We start from the raw sequence: 24,245 nt of genomic DNA, 5'->3' as shown, positions 1-24,245 counted from the left end.
ATTCCATTATAGTGCAAACGCATGATGTATTGTTATTTGGGACTTGTCTCATTTGAAAAGGCAAGATGATTAAAATATAACAGACTCGAATCTGGAAAGTGCCTGTGAAATGTTATTTATTGTTTAACCCCACTGCCAGAATCAGCAATCAGTTAGAAAGAGCCACAGTTCCCAGTTAGCTACATTTAATTAACTTCAAGCCATTGCTTTTGGATTTCTGTACTTCAGTCTGAACCCTGACCTTGATAAAGTAACCTTCATACATTAACCTCCAATCCTGCACCCCAGACACCCCTCCCCCCTCACTGCATTAAGTGTCCAATGCACTTACAGCTACTATTCTAATGTTGGGAGGTTGGCATTAGAAGCAGAAACACCATTAAATTGTTTCTATAAAGTGGAAAATATTTGGAACAAATTGATGTCTGTGCGAGAAGAAGTCTGATTAAATGGCAACACGAAGTAGGTACCAATCACTGAAAAAAATAAATATAAAATAATCTTCATGCAATCACCTCCAATCCCCTTAAAGCTTTTAGCTCAGTGCAAGCAAGGACAATCAATCATTTCTAACCCAATTTTGAAAATGAAAACCATTTGTTCAAAGTTAATTTTGAAAATTCAGAACTCACTTGATCAGAATCTTTAGAACTGGGAAATATTTTCCTCAAAAAGTGTTCTAAAAACAGATATACCTGGTGAAGCTAAGGTCCCTAGTATGGAACACAAAGAGCTTAAAAATTGAAAAAATGAAATATATGCCTATTAACTGCAGAAAGAAGTTTAGTTTAGTTTATTTATTAGTGTCACAAGAAGGCTTACATTAACATTGCAATTAAGTTACTGTGAAAATCACCTAGTCACCACATTCCAGCGCTTGTTCGGGTACACTGAGGGAGAATTTAGCTTGGCCAATGCACCTAACCGGCACGTCTTTCAGACTGTGGGGGGAAACCCATGCAGACACAGGTAGAACGTGCAGGCTCCATGCAGACAATGACCCAAGCTGGGAATCAAACCCGAGTCCCTGGCACTGCGAGACAGCAGTGCTAACCGCTGTGCTACCCAGAAGAAGGGAAAATAAGGCAAGGTATTCCATGTTTTACAGCTTCCAGTAAGAATGCTTATTGGCAGAGAAATGAAGGAAGTAAGGATACACAGATGAAGAAGAACATAAAAACGACACCTTACTTGGAGTTATTTTGTTTTCTGAATTGTTTGTTTTGACTATTATGAATGCCCCTATCGACTTAGGGTGCATAAAGATGCATAAGGTAAGCTTGGTAACTTGAACACTGAGAGTTCTTCATTGTAGGTGAGTACTGTTCCACAATCAGATCGAAGACGACACAACCGGATCCCACACTGGGAGGAGCTAATCCCCACCTGACCCACACTTTTCAAGGGGCAGTACACACCCCAAACCCCAACAATCATTATATACACATCTCACATTGAGTGCGCACATTTTTGCTACATATGTCCAAGGTGTACTAGTATACACTATGCGAGGGATTTTCCAGCCCTTCCCACCAGTGGGATCTTACAGTGGGTTCCTCGCTGGCAGGACGATCGAGCCACGCAAAACACCACAACTGCCGGCAAACAGGTCACGGGCTGGGGGAGAGGGTGTGTGTACGTAATATCCCACCCTGTGTTTTTCTCAGACTGCAGAGACCGGCAACTTTAAAAAAATGCTATGACTTTGACAGTGACCTACGAAAAGGATCACATGACAAGATTCCACATTTTAAGGTTTTTACTGCACCAAAGAAACAAAAGTCAACATAATCTAAACATTGTTTAATAGGCAACTAATATGCTAAACTGCTAAATTGGGGTATTCCCAATTAACTTCTTAATACAACAAAAACCCTTGCTATGTATTTACATTACAATCAGAGTTTTAACAACACCAGGTTAAAGTCCAACAGGTTTATTTGGTAGCAAATACATTAGCTTTCGGAGCACTGCTCCTTCGTCAGATGGAGTGGAAATGTGCTCTCAAACAGGGCACAGACACAAAATCAAGTTACAGAATACTGATTAGAATGCGAATCCCTACAGCCAACCAGATCTTAAAGATACAGACAATGTGGGTGGGGGGAGCATTAAGCACAGGTTAAAGAGATATGTATTGTCTCCAGACAGGATAGCCCGCAAGTCCAGGAGGCAAGCTGTGGGGGTTACTGATAATGTGACATAAATCCAACATCCCGGTTTAGGCCGTCCTCATGTGTGCGGAACTTGGCTATCAGTTTCTGCTCAGCGACTCTGCGGTGTCGTGTGTCGTGTCATTACAACACAGATTCACAATCTTGTGTAATACTAGGGGGCATGCACTTAAAGTGAGACGGGGAAAGTTCAAAGGAAATGTGAGGGGCAATTTGTTTACACAGAGAGTGGCAAGTATCTGGAACATGCTGCCAGGGGTGATGGTGGAGGCAGATACGATAGGGGCATTTAAGGGGCTTTTAGATAAGCACATGATTTGATTTGATTTATTATTGTCACATGCATTAGTAATCAGTGAAAAGCATTGTTTCTTGCGCGCTATACAGACAACGCATATCGTACCTAGAGAAGGAAAGGAGAGGATGCAAAATGTAGTGTTACAGTCATATATAGGGTGTAGAGAAAGATCAACTTAATATGAGGTATTGAATTAAAGCATTGTTACAGAGTTTAAAAGAATAGTTTTAAAAGCATAGAACGAGAGTAAAAGATAGAATTAGAGGCTATGCTGGGCACAGCTTGCAAAAAGTCACCATCTTGGAATATGCAAGGAATAGAGGGATATGGACTAAGGGAAGGTAGAAGAAATTAGTTGGCGTCATTGTCGGCACAACATTGTGGGCCAATGGCCTGTTCCTGTGCTGTACTGTTCTATTCTCTATGTTCTCCGCTGTGGTTCAAGTGCAGTAAAACATAAACAATGTCTCCTTCACTCAACATAATCAGCATAATCAAATGGATTTCCTGCTACAAGATTTTCTCTTGTAATTCTGTGGACTTCGACTCTTACCAAACCTTGTTTCCTTGAACATGGGTTATCTTTATCAGCCCTCTGCTTGATGGTTATCCCAAAAGCAGTCCTTTACTTCCACCTGGTACAGCAGCAGATGTGGGCCATCCTCTCCCAAATGTCTTGGTCCGACTATCTCTGAGAGGTTGTGGGCCTGCAGACAGGAAGAGCAGCTGCCTTCTGCTTTGTGTTTGGGTATTAAAACTTTCGCCTTACTTTCAATAATATTTTGTGAGATTCAAATTCATGGACTGCACAAGGGTTATGCAACAGAGATTTTTAATCCACTGGCATCAAATTTTTATAAACATTAATGGAAAAGCTTAACTCAGAAAAATAAATTATTTACAACGGACATTTTCAGTCAACTCTCCAGATCCATCAGGATACCGTCAAGAGCGTAACTCCTGATCTTTCGTCAGCTGCGTAGCAGAGGCCAGTTGGTCAAGATCCTATTACTAATTGCCTTGTCACCCAGACCCAAAGAGAATCTTCTTCTTGCCATATCACAGTAGAATCATAGAATCCCTACAATGCAGAAGGAGGCCATTCAGTCCATCGAGTCTGCACTGACCACAATCCCACCCAATCCCTATCCCCATTACCCCATGCATTTACCCTAGCTCGTCCCCCTGACACTAAGGGGCAATTTAGCATGGTCAATCCACCTAAATCGCATATCTTTGGACTGGGAGAGGAAACCAGAGCACCCGGAGGAAACCCACGCAGACACAGGGAGAATGTGCAGATTCCACACAGACAGTGACCAAAGCCAGGAATCGAACATGGCGCTGTGAGGCAGCAGTGCTAACCACTGTGCCACTGTGCTGCCCATCTGAACTTAGAACATAGAACATAGAACAGTACAGCACAGAACAGGCCCTTCGGCCCACGATGTTGTGCCGAGCTTTATCTGAAACCAAGATCAAGCTATCCCACTCCCTATCATCCTGGTGTGCTCCATGTGCCTATCCAATAACCACTTAAATGTTCCTAAAGTGTCTGACTCCACTATCACTGCAGGCAGTCCATTCCACACCCCAACCATTCTCTGCGTAAAGATCCTACCTCTGATATCCTTCCTATATCTCCCACCACGAACTCTATAGTTATGCCCCCTTGTAATAGCTCCATCCACCCGAGGAAATAGTCTTCCAACGTTCACTCTATCTATCCCCTTCATCATTTTATAAACCTCTATTAAGTCTCCCCTCAGCCTCCTCCACTCCAGAGAGAACAGCCCTCGCTCCCTCAACCTTTCCTCATAAGACCTACCCTCCAAACCAGGCAGCATCCTGGTAAATCTCCTCTGCACTCTTTCCAGCGCTTCCACATCCTTCTTATCGTGAGGTGACCAGAACTGCACACAATATTCCAAATGTGGTCTCACCAAGGTCCTGTACAGTTGCAGCATAACCCCACGGTTCTTAAACTCCAACCCCCTGTTAATAAAAGCTAACACACTATAGGCCTTCTTCACAGCTCTATCCACTTGAGTGGCAACCTTTAGAGATCTGTGGATATGGACCCCAAGATCTCTCTGTTCCTCCACAGTCTTCAGAACCCTACCTTTGACCCTGTAATCCACATTTAAATTAGTCCTACCAAAATGAATCACCTCACATTTATCAGGGTTAAACTCCATTTGCCATTTTTCAGCCCAGCTTTGCATCCTATCTATGTCTCTTTGCAGTCTACAACAGCCCTCCACCTCATCCACTACTCCACCAATCTTGGTGTCATCAGCAAATTTACTGATCCACCCTTCAGCCCCCTCCTCTAAGTCATTAATAAAAATCACAAAGAGCAGAGGACCAAGCACTGATCCCTGCGGCACTCCGCTAGCAACCTGCCTCCAATCCGAAAATTTTCCATCCACCACCACCCTCTGTCTTCGATCAGATAGCCAGTTACCTATCCAATCGGCCAACTTTCCCTCTATCCCACACCTCCTCACTTTCATCATAAGCCGACCATGGGGGACCTTATCAAACGCCTTACTAAAATCCATGTATATGACATCAACTGCCCTACCTTCATCAACACACTTAGTTACCTCCTCAAAAAATTCTATCAAATTTGTGAGGCACGACTTGCCCTTCACAAATCCGTGCTGACTATCCCGGATTAATCCGCATCTTTCTAAATGGTCGTAAATCCCATCTCTAAGGACCTTTTCCATCAATTTACCAACCACCGAAGTAAGACTAACCGGTCTATAATTACCAGGGTCATTTCTATTCCCTTTCTTAAACAGATATAATTTTTATTTTTTATAAAAGCTACAAACGACTGCAAAAAGATAACTGTGTGAGGAACACCTGACTTCATTTAGTCATTCATGGGAAGTAGGTATCACTCACTAGGCCAGCATTTATTGCCCATCCCTAATTGTCCTTCAACTGAGTGGCATTTAAAAGGGGATTCAAGAGTCAAACACATTGCTGTGGACCCATAGACTAGTCTACATAAGGATGGCAGATTTCCTTCTCTCACAGACATTCACCAATCAGATGGTTTTTACGACAATGGTTTCATGGTCATCATTAGACTTATTTCATCCCATTTTTTATTGAAATCAAATTTCACCATCTGATTCAAACCCAGGTCCCCAAAGCATTACCCTGTGTTTCAGGATTACTGGTCCAGTGATAATACCACTACACCAATACCTCCCCTCTTGGCAATTAAAAAACTCACTGTCTCAGGAGGAGACAAGGAATCTTCCAGACTCATAAGTGACTCAATGCCTTTTCCTGAAACTAATGCAAAAGAATAAGTTCAAATTGAAAATAGAAAGACACTAGCTGTCACAAATCTCAAGGTGTGAATGTCAACACACATTGACCTAACAACCACCCACCTTATTTGTAAAAGGACTTTGGACTTGAAAAAGATCACATAAAAGCGATACTTTGTTTGCTTTTTAAAAGCAATAGAAGCTGTTCTACAGGAAGAGAGTTCCATCAGAAAGCCATTGAACCAGCTGCAGATCACCAAAGGCACAGTGGTTAGCCCTGCTGCCTCACAGCGCCAGGGGCCCGAGTTCGATTCCAGTCTCGGGTGACAGTCTGTTTGGAGTTTGCACATTCTCCCTGTGTCTGTGTGGGTTTCCTCCAGGTATTCCAGTTTCCTCCCACAATCCAAAAATGTGTGGGTTAGGTTGATTAGCCATGTTAAATTGACCCTTAGTGTTAGCGGGATTAGCAGGGTAAATATGTGAGGTTACAGGGATAGGGCCTGGGTGGGATTGTTGTCGGTGCAGGCTCGGATGGGCCGAATGGCTTCCTTCTGCACTATAAGGATTCAATTCTATTCTTCTATTCTATGAAGGCAAGGTGATAAAGAGCAACACCTTGAAACTGGCAGACACCCCCCAGCCCCCCACCCAACCTGTTCCAACAGTGAGAGTGCTTGGGAAACTCCTGGGAAACGTGGCTACAAAGAGCTGAACAACTTACTGAGAATCCTTTGCTTTACAAGTCCTTCGCTTCAGCTCATCTCTGAAACTTGAGACCTGCCACAAAAGAAAGAGTGAAACAATTGTAATTTGTATTGTTTTACCTGCTTCTGTATCTAATTGTTGTGTGTGTGGATTGAGTAAGTAAAACATTGTTTTTTCTAATTCTGGGGCAATGTATGATGTAAATGAGCTGCTGGAAATTGTTTAATTGCTATAATCATTCTGAGGGTAAGGAAACAGACTCATTCTTTTTATAATCATATTGATCACTGCAATTAAAAAAGGAACACAAATTCTGTCTGTGATTCTCTCCTTGTGGCCTCTTGAACACAGGGATGTTGTCCAGGTGGTCTGACCAGGTCTCTAGAAGTTGAATGCCCAGCCACCTCAAGGTCCTGATTATATAGCCACTGTCGGAGGTTTGTAGCTGCCCTAATCATGGCTTTGGCTCCTCAACATTATGACCGACGAGTCTCGGACTTCTGTTCCTGTTCCTTGCCACTGTTTTTCGCGCGCTCTCTCTCGCTCCATGAGGATCCCGGCCCTGACCCTCTTGAATCTACACTCCAAGCTTCAGGCTCCACCCCTTCTGCTTCAACCCACGCTCTGGGCTACAGGTTCTTGACCCCAACCTACCAATGGCAATCCTTTTGATCCACAGGGTCCACCAAATTCCCAGCTGGTGACCCCATGCTGGTAGGTACCCAATGCCCCAAATTGGGTGGGCCCAACACCTGGTTCCATGCCGACATCGGAAGGCGGGATGCCATGGTCAAGTTCACCTTCCCTGGCTTCAATAAGCTTTGACCAGCATCCTTACCCCAATTACACCAGGTCACATGGCCTTGTCTCTAGGCAGATTTATTATGAGATCACATGGACTTGTCTCCGAGCATAATTCATCTGATATCACATGCCCCTCTCTCCTATTCCATTTGATGAAAGGAGATAGTTTAAAACATAATCATTTTATAGAGTCCACTGGTGATAATGCTGTACAATATTCAAAGATTGAATTATTTTTTACCTTGAATTGGACCCACTAGTAACTTGACTTAAGTATTTGGAGTCTGGATTCTGAATAGCTGATCTCAAATCATGAATAAAAACATTTTATGAGTCGAGAAAGTATATTTCAGTGTAAATAGAATTAAACTTGATTACGAGGGAGAAACAAAATAAATTGAAACAGTTGAATTATCAGCGAAACAGGAGAATCTCCAGGTAACAACTGACACCTCGAGCAGATGACACATTTCACTTCACTGACTCACAAAATTTAGATAGACATATAGCAAAAATAATCATCCAAGGAAGTAAATACATAAAGTTAATCAATACTTTACAGTTTAAAAAGGAATCAAATTCAGTACCTCTCCTAAACAATACCTTACTTCCAAAAAAATACTTTCCCATTGTCCCCAATCCCCACTGCATCAGATCATTTTTATCAAACCATTATGCATTCTAAATCTTTAATGGTGAAATGAATTGGAGGCTAGTTGAACTAAATCTCTCCCCATAGTAAGAGGTTTATTGCAGTTTAGCTACAAACTTGAGGGACTGATGAGCATTTAATCAACCCCATAGGATCTTGCTGCCCGCAGGAATGTAGGAATTGTGAGAGAACACTGTTAGCTCAATGCACTCTGCTATTGAATGAGGAAAAGTGCAATAGCTTAAATATTGACAGTGGTTAAAGGATTCAATAGGGTAGATGATGGAGTAGTAGTGATGTCACTGGCCCAGTAATCCCAAGGCCCAGGCTCTGGGAACGTGGGTTCAAATCCCACCATGGCAGCTGATAGAATTCAAATTCAATCTGACAACTATGATCGAATCTTGTAAAAAACCATCTGGTTCTCTAATGGCCTTTTAGGGAAGAAAATCCCACATCACTAGGTAGTTTAGCCTTTCTGTGACTCCAGACCATAGAGCAACGTGGCTGACTCTTAGCTGTTGAGCCTAAATCATTGGAAAAATTCTAAACTTGGACAGATAATGCAGGGTTGACAGATTTGAGTTGAGTGAGGATAGTCAGGAGAATGGAGCAAAGGTGGGGGAATGGTGTTTATCTCTGCCCTGATGAATTTAAATGAAGGAACAAGCTCAGGGGGCTGAATGGCCTATTCCCCATTCTATGGTCCCTACATTTGTCTGTAATAAATGAGAAGCAATCAGCACAAATAGTTTGGTGTCATTCAGTCTAATCACAAATAAAGCCTGAAGCCTGATGTGTGTGGGCGACTCACTTAACCCCTTTACGTTTTTTCTTGGTCTGTTTCATTACTTTGTGATTCTTACTGTGACTCATCAGATTTCAAGTGTGCCAAATGTGTCTCGGCTATCTGCACTAAGTTAGCTCTAAATTGCAGGCAGATTGTCCAGACTGCAATAAATTTGAAGGTGACTTGTTTTAGCTCCAATAAGAAAAGGTTTATTAAACTAGTATTATAGATACAGAACACATGCATAGGTCGACTCTCTTCTCCTCCCTGCCTTCAAAAGTAGGTTCTTCTGGCCAAAGTTCCAAACAACATTATTAATGAATGCATCACAAAGCCATTCCGCACAGTAACTCTTTCAGCTCTTCTCCTCAACCTCCCTGTTTATAGAATAAAGATCAAAGAAAAGTACAGCACAGGAACAGGCCCTTCAGCCCTCCAGGCCCGTGCCGATCCTGATGCCCTAACCAAACTAAAAAAACCTTCTGCCCTTACTCGGTCCATATCCCTCTATTCCCTCCCTATTCATGTGCCCATCCAGATGTCTCTTAAATGTTGCTAATGTGCCTGCTTCTGCCACCTCCTCTGGCAGCATGTAGAGGCACCCACCACTCTCTGCACGAAAAACTTCCCCCCTCTGGCCTTGAACCTGTGTTCCCTTGTAATTGACACTTACACCCTGGGAAAAAGCCTCTGACCATGCACCCTGTCTATGCCGCTCATAATTTTGGAGCCGTCTATCAGGCCTCCCCTCAGCCTCCGTCCTTCCAGTGAAAACAATCCTAGTTTATTCAACCTCTCCTCATAGTCAACACCCTCCAAACCAGGCAACATCATGGTGAACCTTCTTTGCACTCTCTCCAAAGCTTCCACATCCTTCTGGTTGTGTGGCGACCAGAAGTGCATGCAATAACTGCAAGCAATATTCCAAATAACTGCATACAATATTCCAAAACATGCTCACCTGGCTGGGTAAACTCCAGGTGCCAATATCTTTAAAGGGGTTCTTGAAGAAGCCACTCTCTTACATGGGGATCAGGGCCCTCAGCGTCCCATTGTAGCACGTAGTAGCATTTTTGAAGGCTGATAGGGGACGGGAATATATGCAGGTAGGCCCAGAATTTTGTGATACTGGACTATGTGTCAGTTTGCTGCTTCCATCTGCCCCCAAGCCATTTCCAGGAAGGCTGATTCATAAGCCACGGGTAGGCCATTCAGGTCATTAAGGGGCCTATAATGACCCCTCTCTCATGCTGACTGGAATCTTATCATTGGGCGATGGGCCTCGCACTGCAGCTGAAACACAGCCAGTGAGAAGTGAGAGGAGACAGACTGCAGGCAGGAAACAGGGAGGGGGAGAGTGGTGGGAGGAGGGGATAGTGTTTCATTCCTCCAGGGATCCCTTGCACCGTTTCTAACTGTTGGCCACGGCTGCAACTGTTGGTTGCCCAGAGGAAAGATTACCCATTCATAATCACAGCCAGTTTAAAGTTTTAAAGTCTATTTATTATTGTCACAAGTAGGCTTACATGAACACTGCAATGAAATTACTGTGAAAATCCCCTAGTCACCGCACTCATGCGCCTATTCGTGTACACTGAGGGAGAATTTAGCATGGCCAATCCACCCAACCAGCACATCTTTTGGACTGTAGGAGGAAACCGGAGCACCCGGAGGAAACCCATGCAGAAACGGGGAGAATGTGCAGGCTCCACACAGACAGTGACCCAAGCCGAGAATCAAACCCATGTCCCTGGCACTGTGAGGCAGCCGTGCTAACCACTGTGCCACCGAGCAACCTGGATGCTGTGGCTGTTTTTGTTTCTGTTATGTATTAATATTGATTCTTGGTAGATGCACTAATATATTCCTGTATTCACTGGAAGGGGGATCACAGGTCACTGGCGTGGGAAACTGCCAGACTGAAGAAACAGCCATGTAGTAAACACCACTCTGTAAATAAAGCTCCATTGCTTTTAACCCTCCGTGCTTCCCAGCATCACTTCTCAAATATACAACAGCTTCTAACAAGTCTGCACCCGGCATCTTCATTGTGAGGCACCAACGCTCTCTCTCTGGGTGCATGGCAGCTTCCACTTCAGACTGCAGATCTGCTGATGATAAAGGCACCCTCTGGCCACTGATTGGCCACCTCACAAAACATCATCCAAATAACAGTATGAGAGCCAGGAGCTGCATTTCATCCCTGGCATTGGCGTCCGAACCCCAGATGGAAAATCCAGCCCAGAGTCCCTCAGCCACTCTCTTACAATGGGTTTAGAGTCCACACAGTATAATCATTAAAAACTAATGGACAAATGAAATAAAAGGCACATTTTTTCTTGGCCTTTGACCAGAAGTCTCCAATGTCGTTCACCCTCAGCCACTGCCAATGAGAATGGAGAACTTGGCGCTCAGCCAAATCTCCTTTTGCAGCAGAAGGACTGGATAATCCCAGCCATGGGCGATGTTGGAGAATTCACTGCTTTACCTTTGGAGAGCTGGAATACAAAGGGGTGGAAATTAATTTACAGCTGTAGGGTTCTAGTTCGACTCTATCTGGAGCATTTCATCCAGTCCATGGCACTGCACCAGCGGAAGATGAAAGCCGAAATTCTCTGGTTTCACTCGCCCCGCTACTGTGGACAGCAAGACTGGGCAATTTGCCACTCATCCATAGCTACATTCACAGCAGCGGGGCTGGAAATTCCCAGCTACGTGTGAGGCCAGAGAATTTGGCCCGGATTGGCCATGGAGGGGGTTGCAGTGCAAATTCGCCAGAAGGATACCGAAGCAGAGTTAAATGTAAGAACAGATCGCAGAGGCTAGGTTTGTCTTCCATTGAGTATAAAAGAAGGGCAGGTGATTTAACTGAATTGTGCAAGATGATTAATGAATTTGAAAGAGTAGGCAGAGAGAAATGATTTCCTCTGGTGGGAGATTCAAGAACCACGGGAAATAATTGTAAAAATAGAGCCATAACATTTAGAAAACTATGTCAGAAAGTACTTGTTCACACAAGGACAGTGGGAATCTGCAACTCTCTTCCTAAAAAAACACAGTTGACCTAGGTCAATGGAAAATTACACAATTAAGATTGATAGTTTTTGGTTAGTCAAGGGTATTAAGGGCTATCAAATTAAGGTGGGTAGATGGAATTAAGATGCAGATCAGTCTTAATGTAATTGAAAGGCATCACAGCCTCAAGAGGCTGATTTCCCTACACTCATCCCTCTGTTCCATAAGGCAGTGATCATGAATCAAAATATTTTAGCAATATAGATGGCAACATTATTAAAAAAGGGACTTACATTCATTCAATTAGGTCTGTTAAATGAGACAAACTGTATTTAACTTTTATTTATTCTTACAGTGATGGTAATTAGATGCAAAACCTTGTATGGTGCCATTAAGGTCTCGTTATGTTTACTGTGATTGAATTCACGGACCTGAATATTTGGAACTGTGCATCGTTAAAGCTTTCTAGAAGAAGTGTCATGTGAAATGCAAGCCTCAAGATCCCTCCATTGAACAATCGCGACATCAATTTACAAATGTCTAACTTAGTCATAGAGTCATAGAGGTTTACAGCATGGAAACAGGCCCTTTGGCTCAACTTGTCCATGCCACCCTTTTTTTTAAACCCCGAAGCTAATCCCAATTGCCTGCATTTGGCCCATATCCCTCTATACCCATCTTACCCATGTAACTATCTAAATGCTTTTTAAAAGACAAAATTGTACCCATCTCTACTACTGCCTCTGGCAGCTTGTTCCAGACACTCACCACCCTCTGTGTGAACAAATTGTCCCTCTGGACCCTTTGTATCTCTCCTCTCTCACCTTAAACCTATGCCCTCTAGTTTTAGACTCCCATCCTTTCGGAAAAGATGTTGACTATCTCGCTGATCTATGCCCCTCATTATTTTATAGACCTCTATAAGATCACCCCTAATTCTCCTAAGCTCCAGGGAAAAAAGTCCCAGTCTATCCAGACTCTCCTTATAACTCAAACCATCAAATCCCGGTAGCATCCTAGTAAATCTTTTCTGCACTCTTTCTAGTTTAATAATATTCTTTCTATAATAGGGTGACCAGAACTATATACAGTAATCCAAGTGTGACCTTACCAATGTCTTGTACAACTTCAACAAGATGTCCCAACTCCTGTATTTAATGTTCTGACCAATGAAACCAAGCATGTCGAATGCCTTCTTCACCACTCTGGACACCTGTGACTCTACTTTCAAGGAGCTATGAACCTGTACCCCTCGATCTCTTTGTTCTATAACTCTCCCCAACGCCCTACCATTAGCTGAGTAAGTCTTGGCCTGGTTCGATCTACCAAAATGCATCACCCCGCATTTATCTCAATTAAACTCCATCTGCCATTCACCATCTCACTGGCCCAATTGATCAAGATCCCATTGCAATCCTAGATAACCTTCTTCATTGTCCACTATGCTACCAATCTTGGTGTCATCTGCAAACTTACTAACTATGCCTCTTAAATTCTCATCCATATCATTAATATAAATTACAATTAACAGTAGACCTAGCACCAATCTCTGAGGCACACTGCTGGTCACAGATCTCCAGTTTGAAAAACAACCCTCTACAACCACCCTGTCTTCTGTCATCAAGTCAATTTTGTATCCATTTGGCTACCTCACACTGGATTCCGTGAGATTTAATCTTATGCAACAACCTACCATGCGGTACCTTGTCACTTGTGTGTATAATGTTTATATAGAATGTGGGTTTGAGTAAATTGATTTTGAAGATTGTATAAGAAAGTAAAAGAAGGAGGGATGTTGTGCATGTGGTGTCTGTCTCTTTAAGACAGTACAGCAGTTGTCAGAAGCAGTAGTCACCTGACTTGAGGGACCAATGGAAACTGAGAATGAGTGATCACCCCAGAGGGTGGAATCCTCTCTCAGGCAGAATCATCTAGCAGTCATGTTATAAGCATGTAAGGACTGGAGCTCTGCTCCAGGACAGCCTACAGCTGCAACTTCTGTACCTACTTTCTTTTATTCAATGAATACCCTTTGTTCAAACAAAATCTGAAATCTCTTGACAATGCCATAACGAACACAACATAACCGCATTTGAACTGAGTGGTTGCTAGGCCATTTTAGAGAGGGCAGTTAAGAGTCAACCACATTGCTGTGGGGTCTGGAGTCTTATATAGGCCAGACCCAGTAAGGGATGGCAGATTTCCTTCCCTGAAGGGCATTAGTGAACCAGTTGTTTTTTTTTACAATAACTAATAGCAGCTTCATGATCATCATTACAGGTGGCATGGCGGCACAGTGGTTAGCACTGCTGCCTCACAGTGCCAAGGACCCGAGTTCGATTCCCAGCTTGGATCACTATCTGCGTGGAGTTTGCACGTTCACCTCGTGTCTGCGTAGGTTTCCTCCGGGTGCTCCAGTTTCCTCCCACAGTCCAAAGTCGTGCAGATTAGGTTGAATGGCCATGCTAAATTGAATCTAGTTTGGCGGGGGGGGGGGTAACAGGATAAATATGTGGGGTTATGGGGATAGGGTGGGATTGTTGTCGGTGCAGGCTCGATGGGCCAAATGGCCTCCTTCTGTACTGTAGGGATCCTATGATTACTGAACTCAACACTATTGCTTCTCGAGCTAAGATCAGCGCAGATCAAGAAGCACACCAACTTTCTTGAAATGAGTGTTTACTTTGTCTATTTTTTGTACTCATCTTTTCTCATTCCCTCTCCAGCTGTAGTGAATTTGAAAGAGGGGCTTTAAAGACCATTCTCATTTTCCACATGACCAAAGTGATCTCCCAGCAGTAAATCTATCAACTGTTATTTAGTTAAAAGCAAATTACTGTGTGCTGGAATCTGAAGCAAAAACAGAAAATACTGGAAAATCTCAGCCGGTCTGGCAGCATCTCTGGAGAGAGAGCAGAGCTAACGTTTTGAGTCTGGATGACCCTTCCTCAGAGCTCTGATGAAGAGTCATCCAGACTCAAACTGTTATTTAATATTAGCATTTTGATGTACAATATGCAGTGTTGCAGGACAGTATTTTATCATGTCAAGTTTAATGCACCAGTATTTCCTTATTCACTTTACAGCCTTAATGTCACTTTTTGATTTTTTGGTACCCTGCAGATCAGAGGAATAGAATCATAGGGCAGAATTTTCACATCCCGCCCGCCAAGGGAATCATAGTGGGTAGGGAACGGACCATGCAAAGGTCCATTCATCTTAGGTGGGATTTTCTGGGTTTGGGGTATGCCACAGAATCAGAGAATCCCTACAGTGCAGCAGGTGGCCATTCGACCCATCGAGTCTGCACCAACCCTCTGACAAAATACCTTACCCAGGTTTCCCCCACCCTATATCCGTAATCCCACACTCTATATCCATAATTCCACACATTTCCCATGGCTAATCCAGTGAGTGATACACTGAGGAGCAATTTAGCATGGCCAATCCACCTAACCTGCACATCTTTGGAGTGTGCAAGGAAATCTGAGCACCCAGAGAAAACCCACACAGGCACGGGGAGAACGTGCAAACTCCACATAGACTGTCACCTGAGGCCAGAATCGAATCCGAGTCCCTGGCGCTGTGAGGCAACAGTGCTAACCACTGTGCCACCTTACTGCCCGCCAGCTGTGTCAGTAATTAAACAACTTGTTGAAAACCTGACTCAACTCTAACAAAAAGAGTATAGATTTTCTGTTCAGCAGTTATATTTTTCTTTCAATTTTAAATTAGAAAAATAATAGCTGCAACCCTTAGCATTCTTCACTGTCATAAATTTGGCTTGAGGTGATTGCTAAACTCATGGCTATTCATAGAAATCATAGAAACCCTACAGTACAGAAAGAGTGCTAACCACTGTGCCATCGAGTCTGCACTGACCACAATCCCACCCAGGCCCTACATATCACTACATATTTTACCCGCTAATCCTTCTAATCTACGCATCCCAGGACACTAAGGGGCAATTTTAGCATGGCCAATCAACCTAACCCGCACATTTTTGGACTGTGGGAGGAAACCGGAGCACCCGGAGGAAACCCACGCAGACACGAGGAGAATGTGCAAACTCCACACAGACAGTGACCCAAGCCGGGAATCGAACCCAGGTCCCTGGAGCTGTGAAGGAGCAGTGCTAACCACTGTTAGCACTATTAGCACAATAGTGCTAACCACTGTTAGCACTCTTGTTAGCGGCTATTGGGGTTCCAGCCTGCCTGTCGTCATCAATTTGATGCAGGAAGTAATAACAACAGTGGCACAACATGGGATGAACTTTTCAAAGTTTATTATTAAGTAAGGTGACATTCATACAGGTCAGTATAAAAGTAGGAAAGCCTCGCTACAACTATACAAGGCGTTGGCACCTAGAATACTGTGCACAGTTTTGGTCTCCATAATTAAGGAGGAATATACTTGCATTGGAAACAGTTCAGCTAAAGTTCACAAGGCTGATTTCCGTGATGAGGCACAAGCCGGAATGTTACCACTGTTCCCGCCAGCGGGATTTCCCATTCCCGCTGCAGTGAACAGAGATTTGGCTGGACGCCGAATTCTCTGACCTCACTGCAGGAGCGTGGCAGGTAAGATCACACCCATTGTTTAATGAAGACAGGTTAAGGAGGTTGGGCCGACAAACATTGGGGTTCAGGAGAATGTGAGACCATCTTATTGAAATATATATAGTTCTGTGCGGGCTTGACAGGGGTAAATGTTGAAAGGATGTTTCCCCTTATAGAGGAACCTAGAACTAGGGGTTTCCTATTCAAAGATGAGAAGGATTTTCTTCTCTCAGTGGGGGTCATTAGTCTTTGGGATTCTCTTCCACAGAGAGCAGTGGAAGCTGGGCCATTTATTTAAGAAGGAGTTAGACAGATTTTTGATCGACAAAAGAGTCAAAGGTTATGGCGGACAAACAGGTAAGTGGAGCTGAAGACTACAATCAAATCAGTCCATAGATGTGTGGGTTAGGTTGTTTGACCAGGTTAAAAATTGTCCCTTAGAGTCCTGGGATGTGTAGGTTAGAGGGATTAGCGGGTAAAATATGTGGGGGTAGGGCCTGGGTGGGATTGTGGTCGGTGCAGACTCTATGGGCCGAATGGCCTCCTTCTGCACTGTAGGGTTTCTATGATGATGATGATGATCTATGTGCGGGTTAGGTTGTTTGGCCAAGCTAAATTACCTTTAGTGTCCCGGGATGTGTAGGTTCGAGGGATTAGCGGGGTAAATATGTGGCGTTACGGGGATAGGGGGTGGGATTGTGGTCAGTGCAGATTCAATGGGCTGAATGGCCTCCTTCTGCACTGTAGGGTTTCCATGATTCTCTGGTTTCTATGATTGAATAGTGGAGCAGGCTCAAGTGGCTGAATGGCCTACATGTGCTCCTATTTCTTAAGATCCTATGGTGCCTTTGGCGGCTGATTTGCAGCTACTGCCTGTGTAATTTCATTCATAAAGAATTCGCTCATGTGCAGGGTAATAACAACACCAGCTCAATTTCCCATCAGCGAGCATGTGTAGACATGTGGCCAACCGTGTCACCCAGAATCAGGCCTGCTGGTGACAACAGAGCTCTCACTGGCATTATGATAAATCGCAACATTTACACAGAGCTCCAGATCTGCAGATGAACTGAAATTGTACAGTATTACAACAGGATATTGAGTTAAGTACAGGAAGAAATAGATTGCTTTACACAATTCACACTAATAAAGACTGTCTGTTTCAATTTGAACTGGACCAGATCTAGTTTGAACATACACACAGCCTCCTTCTATTTTGCGTTTTATAAGTAAGCTATTCACATTTAATAAAAACAGCTGTAGGGTAGATATGTTAAACGTTATTCTGATTCCGTTCAAAAATTGCCTGTATTAATGTCTGTCAAGGTCAACGACTATGAATTCTAGATCTCTGGTTCTCAAATGGGAAGATGAAGAACGTTTCTCAGGCTTCTGCACTTCTGAAAACACAAATCTTTTGCAAGAGTCCAAACGTGAAAGGTAATTCACGATCAAGCTTAAGTAAATATGATTTTGAACAAAATATACTCAGTGTGCTGGTATGTATTGGGTGAGTCAAATATCAAGTGTTCAAGTGAAATTTGTCAGAGAAGACAGGTGAGGAATTGTACCTCTTCAATTAGAAACTTTACAAATCCCTGAACTCGGCACTGATTTCATATCAGAATTGTTGGGAGGTGTTATGTATGCAGTTCAATGTGCCGCTTTAAGATAACGGGTCAGGTGACCCGGGGCACAAGCTCCACCCTGGGTGGAGCTTGCTGGGTCAGTTTTGTACTGACTGTGCCACAGATGCAACATTTAAATAAACAGTTCCAGTTAGTTTACACCTACTTACCTTGTGGTCTCTTTAAAGTCCATAATTAGACTTCATACATAATAGGAAGTTGTTGATTACAGAACAGTTTGTTACATAAGTCTTTGTCGTCTTCTGCATGTTAATAGTAAGTCTTTATTTACAAGTAACTATGCACATCTATCCAGTAAAGGGTCCATGCAAGGGGCTCTCTCCATGTCTAGACCTTAACATATCTCTGCTCAACACAACTCTGACTATAGGTCAAGGTTATGTGCCTTCTAACGTCAATGTCTGGGCAGTACTGCACTCAGTCCTACATTAACCCTATATATACCAGACTCATACTACAAAAATCACTCTTCCCTCTTTTTCATAAGAACTGGGAGCAGGAGTAGGCCATCTGGTCCCTCGAGCCTGCTCTGTCATTCAATAAGATCATGGCTGATATTTTCATGGACTCAGCTCCATTTACCCGCCCGCACACCATAACCATCAATTCCTTACTCTTCAAAAATCTATCAAGCTTTGCCTTAAAAACATTCAACGAGGTAACCTCAACTGCTTCACTGGCAAGGAATTCTATAGATTCACAACCCTTTGAGTGAAGAAGTTCCTCCACAACTCAATCCTAAATCTCCTCCCCCTTATTTTGAGGCTATGCCCCCTAGTTCTAGTTTCAACCACCAGTGGAAACAACCTCCAAGATAATGACCATTTACAGTCCCACTCGACCTGGGTTTTATTTCTTTACTTGTTCCATTACCACCCAGATTGCTTTTTGATGTTTAGTAACGAGAACAAAGAACAAAGAAAATTACAGCACAGGAACAGGCCCTTCGGCCCTCCAAGCCTGCACCGACCATTGTGCCCGACTTAACTAAAACCCCTGACCATTCCGGGGACCATCTCCCTCTATTCCCATCCTATTCATGTATTTGTCAAGATGTCCCTTAAAAGTCACTACCGTATCCGCTTCTACTACCTCCCCCGGCAACGAGTTCCAGGCACCCAACACCCTCTGTGTAAAAAAATCTGCCTCGTACATCTCCTTTAAACCTTGCCCCTCACACCTTAAACCTGTGTCCACTATTAATTGACTCTTCCATCCTGGGAAAAAGCTTCTATCTACTCTGTCCATGCCTCTCATAAGCTTGTAGACTTCTATCCGGCATCCCAACAATCTCCGTTGTTCCAGGGAGAACAAACCACGTTTCTCCAACCTCTCCTCATAGCTAATGCCCTCCATACCAGGCAACATCCTGGTAAATCTTTTCTTTATCCTCTCCAAAACCTCCACATCCTTCTGGTAGTGTGGTGACCAGAATTGAACACTATATTCCAAGTACGGCTGAACTAAGGTTCCATAAAGCTGCAACATGACTTGCCAATTTTTAAACTCAATACCCCGACCAATGAAGGCAAGCATGCCGTATGCCTTCTTGACTACCTTCTCCACCTGCATTGCCACTTTCAGTGACCTCTGTACCTGTACACCTAGATCCCTCTGCCGATCAATACTCTGCAGGGTTCTGCCATTTACTGTATATTTCCCATCTGTATTAGACTTTCCAAAATGCATTACCTCACATTTGTCTGGATTAAACTCTATCTGCCATCTCTCCACCCAAGTCTCCAACCGTCTGTCTTCTATGACTGATGTGGAGGTGCTAGCGTTGGACTGGGGTAAATATAGTAAGAGTTTTAACAACACCAGGTTAAAGTCCAACAGATTTATTTGGTAGCAAATGCCATTAGCTTTCGGAGCGCTGCTCCTTCGTCAGATGGAGTGGAAATCTGCTCTCAAACAGGCACAGAGACACAAAATCAAGTTACAGAATCCTGATTAGAATGCGAATCTCTACAGCCAACCAGGTCTTAAAGATACAGACAATGTGAGTGGAGGGAGCATTAAGCACAGGTTAAAGAGATGTGTATTGTCTCCAGACAGGACAGCCAGTGAGATTCTGCAAGTCCAGGAGGCAAGCTGTGGGGGTTACTGATAGTGTGACATAAATCCAACATCCCGGTTTAGGCCATCCTCATGTGTGCGGAACTTGGCTATCAGTTTCTGCTCAGCGACTCTGCGCTGTCGTGTGTCGTGTGCCACAGCTTGCCTCCTGGACTAAGTCAAACCTATTGACTTTAACCTGGTGTTGTTAAAACTCTTACTGTATTCTATGACTGAGCCAGTTCTGTTTCCATCTTGCCAGCACAACTCTGATCCGGTGCGACTTCACCTTCTGCACCAGCCTGCCATGAGGGACCTTGTCAAAGACCTTACTGAAGTCCAAGTAGACAACATCCACTGCCCTATTCTCATCAATCATCTTCGTCACTTCCTCAAAAAACTCGATCAAGTTAGTGAGACACGGCTGCCCCTTCACAAAACCATGTTGCCTCTCACTAGAACGTCCACTTATTTCCAAGTGGGAGCAAATCCTGTGTCCAAGAATCCTCATCAATAATTTCCCTACCACTGACGTAAGGCTCGCCGATCTGGTGAATACTGACGCAAAGTATTCATTGAATACCTCATCAGTTTCCTCTGGCTCCGTGCATATATTCCCTCCCCTGTCCTTGACTGGGCCAACTCTCTCCCTGGCTACCCTCTTGCTCTTTATATACATATTAAAAGCGTTGGGATTTTCCTTAATCCTACTGGCCAATGACTTTTCGTGACCCCCTTTAGCCCTCCTTATTCCTTGCTTAAGTTCCTTTCTACTTTCCTTGTATTCCACACTTGCTTTGTGTGTTCCCAGCCTCCTAGCCTTGACAAATGCTTCCTTTTTTTCTTTGACTAGGCTCACAATATCTCTCGTTATCCAAGGTTCCCGAACTCTTGCCTTTCATTTCATCATCATGCTTGCAATTGTTCTTTCCTCCCATCCCCTGCCTGGGTGCTGGCTCAAAAGCTATCACAGCATCAACATTTGTCCGGATTAAACTCCATCTGCCATCTTTACTTTCCTCTACGCCTCTACTTTGTCAGAAGACTAAGGAAATTCGGTATGTCAGCTATGACTCACCAACTTTTACAGATGCACCATAGAAAGCATTCTTTCTGGTTGTATCACAGCTTGGTATGGCTCCTGCTCTGCCCAAGACCGCAAAGAAACTACGTGAATGTAACCCAATTGATCATGCAAACCAGCCTCTCATTCATTGATTCTGCCTACACTTCCCGCTGCCTCAGCAAAGCAGCCAGCATAATTAAGGACCCCATGCACTCCGGACATTCTCTCTTCCACCTTCTTCTGTCAGGAAATCGATACAAAAGTCTGAGGTCATGTACCAACCGACTCAAGAGTCGTTTCTTCCCAGCTGCCATCAGACTTTTGAATGGACCTACCTTGCATCCAGTTGATCTTTCTCTGCACCCTAGCTATTTCTATAACACTACAGTCTGCACTCTCTCATTTCCTTCTCTATGAATGGTATGCTTTGTTTGTATAGCGTGCAAGAAACAATACTTTTCACTGTATACTAATGCATATTCCAATTATAAATCAAATCAAATCAAACATTTTCCAGTTCTGATCAGAGATCATCGAGCTAAAATGTTAACTCTGTCTCTCTGCTTTTTCTGTTTTTGATATAGGCAGAGGTCTCATTGGCTAAACTTGCTGAGAATTTGTTAAATCCACTTTGAGTGGAGCCACAGTTGCATTTCATATATCCTGGATAAAGCACACAACCTAACAGGGAAATGACTGATGCCTTTGAAGGAATTTGCAATGGGAATCATACTTTCTTTCCTATGTTCATTAACTAAATTTCAGTCTCCTTGGGGATTGGGGAGTGGGGGGTGGGGCACTTTCAGTTCTTTCAAACCAGGAGGGGTAGCTCAGAACAACATTCAATGTATGGTACAGGGGCTGGAAATATTGTTTTCGATCTAAATAGAATCCAGCAAGTAACAAGTTGTTTCTGTTTGTAAAACCTGCTGTATCTGATGTATAGAACATAGAAAACATAGAAAAACTACAGCACAAAACAGGCCCTTCGGCCCCACAAGTTGTGCGGAACATATCCCTACCTTGTATAGAACAATTTTTCTCGGTGTTTTGAAATTATAACAAACATAATATGTAGAGCAAGGGTGTTAAATAATTTGAATAAAAGCAGAGGATGCTGGAAATATTCAGGACGTATCCATGAAGAGAAAATAATGTTAATGTTTCAGATCAATGACCTATCTTTCAAGCTGCAAAATGTTAGCAATGGAATAGTTTTTAAGCAATGGAGCAGTTTTTAAGGTTTTTTTTCATTCATTCATGGGACATGGGCATTGCTGGCTGGCCAGCATTTATTGTCCATCCCTAGTTGCCCGAGGCAGTTGAAAGTCAACCACATTGCCGAGAGTCTGGAGTCACATGTAGGACAGACCAGGTAAGGACGGAGATTTCCTTCCTCAAATCACATCAGTGAACCAGATGGGTTTTTCCAACAATCAACAATGGTTTCATGGCCATCAGTAGATTCTTAATTCCAGATATTTTTTATTGAATTCAAATTCCACCATCTGCTGTGGCGGGATTCAAACCTAGATCCCCAGAAAATTAGCTGAGTTTCTGGATTAATAGTCGAGCATTATACCACTAGGCCATTGCCTCCCCTACTTAAAGTTTATTTATTCATGTCACAAGTAGACTTACATCAACACTGCAATGAAGTTACTGTGAAAATCCCCTAGTTGCCATACTCCGGCATCTGTTCAGGTACACTGTGGGAAAATTTAGCATGGCCAATGCTAACCAGCACATCTTTCGGACTGTGTGAGGAAACCAGAGCACCTGTAAGAAACCCATACAGACACAGGGAGAATGTGCAGTCTCTGCACATACAGTGACCCAAGCCGAGTATTGAGCCCGGGTCCCTGGCGCTGTGAGGCAGCAGTGCTAACCACTGTGCCAGCAATGGAACAGCTTTGAACCAACGGAATAGTTTTTAAACAATGGAACAGTTTCTAAGCAAGTACAGAGGTAGGGAAGAGTATGAAGGGAAAAAAAGGATGATTGGGAGGAAGACAGAAGGATTCAAAGGGCAAAAGGGAAAATGGTATCTGATAACGGGATAAATATGCCTGGAGTTGTAAATGTAAACAGGTCATACTTGCAGTCTGAATGGAGATTTTCTGTGAAAATCCACTTTACCCACGCTTGGTCTTTCCATTGTCGATGAGGCTGCACCATAAGCTGTGAATACAGCACACAAAACTGAAAGATGTGCTGGCAAATCACTGCTTCTCCTGGAAAGATTAATTGGGCTCTTGATGGTCAGAAAGAAGGAAGTGAAGCAGCAGATTTTGCATCATCTATATTTGAGTATAAGGGAGGAAAGAGCGCAGGTGTTGGGGATAATTGGAAAGTGGACCAGGTGAATCAGCCCACATGCTGAATATTTCCAGTACTTTTGGTTTTATTTCATTTTTCCAACCTCCTCAATAGTTAATTTATGTATAAAATTACTCACAAATTGCAAAGCGACAGGAATTTGGAGCCATAGACATAAAAAAAATCCCTGGGAGTGAGGGAGATTTTTGGACATATGACAAGGTAATAGTTGCCAATCACAAACCATACCAATTTTAAAACTAGGATTAAAAATGGAACTTTACACTCCCGCCTTGGTGGGTTTGTAGGAGGGGCGAGATGGGAATGAGCGTAAAATTCCTTGGATTGGTTTCGTGCTCAGTTCCTGCCTTCCCTGACCTCTCCGCAATTTTTTGATTTGATTTGACTTATTATTGTCACATATATTGGCATACAGTGAAAAGTATTGTTTCTTGCGCGCTACACAGACAAAGCATACCGTTCATAGAGAAGGAAATGAGAGAATGCAGAATGTAGTGAAACAGTTATAGCTAGGGTGTGGAGAAAGATCAACTTAATGCAAGATAAGTCCATTCAAAAGTCTGACAGCAGCAGGGAAGAAGTTGTTCTTGAGTCGGTTGGTACGTGACCTCAGACTTTTGTATCTTTTTCCCGAAGGAAGAAGGTGGAAGAGAGAATGTCCGCAATGCGTAGGGTCCTTAATTATGCTGGCTGCTTTGCTGAGGCAGCGGGAAATATAGACAGAGTCAATGGATGGGAGGCTGGTTTGCGTGATGGATTGGGCTACATTCACGACCTTTTGTAGTTCCTTGCAGTCTTGGGCAGAGCAGGAGCCATACCAAGCTGTGAATACAACCAGA

This window comes from Mustelus asterias, chromosome 25 (genome assembly GCF_964213995.1).
Source record: "Mustelus asterias chromosome 25, sMusAst1.hap1.1, whole genome shotgun sequence".
Lineage (NCBI taxonomy): Eukaryota > Metazoa > Chordata > Chondrichthyes > Carcharhiniformes > Triakidae > Mustelus > Mustelus asterias.
The sequence above is the reverse complement of the archived record's forward strand: the minus strand, read 5'-3'. Positions refer to the sequence as shown.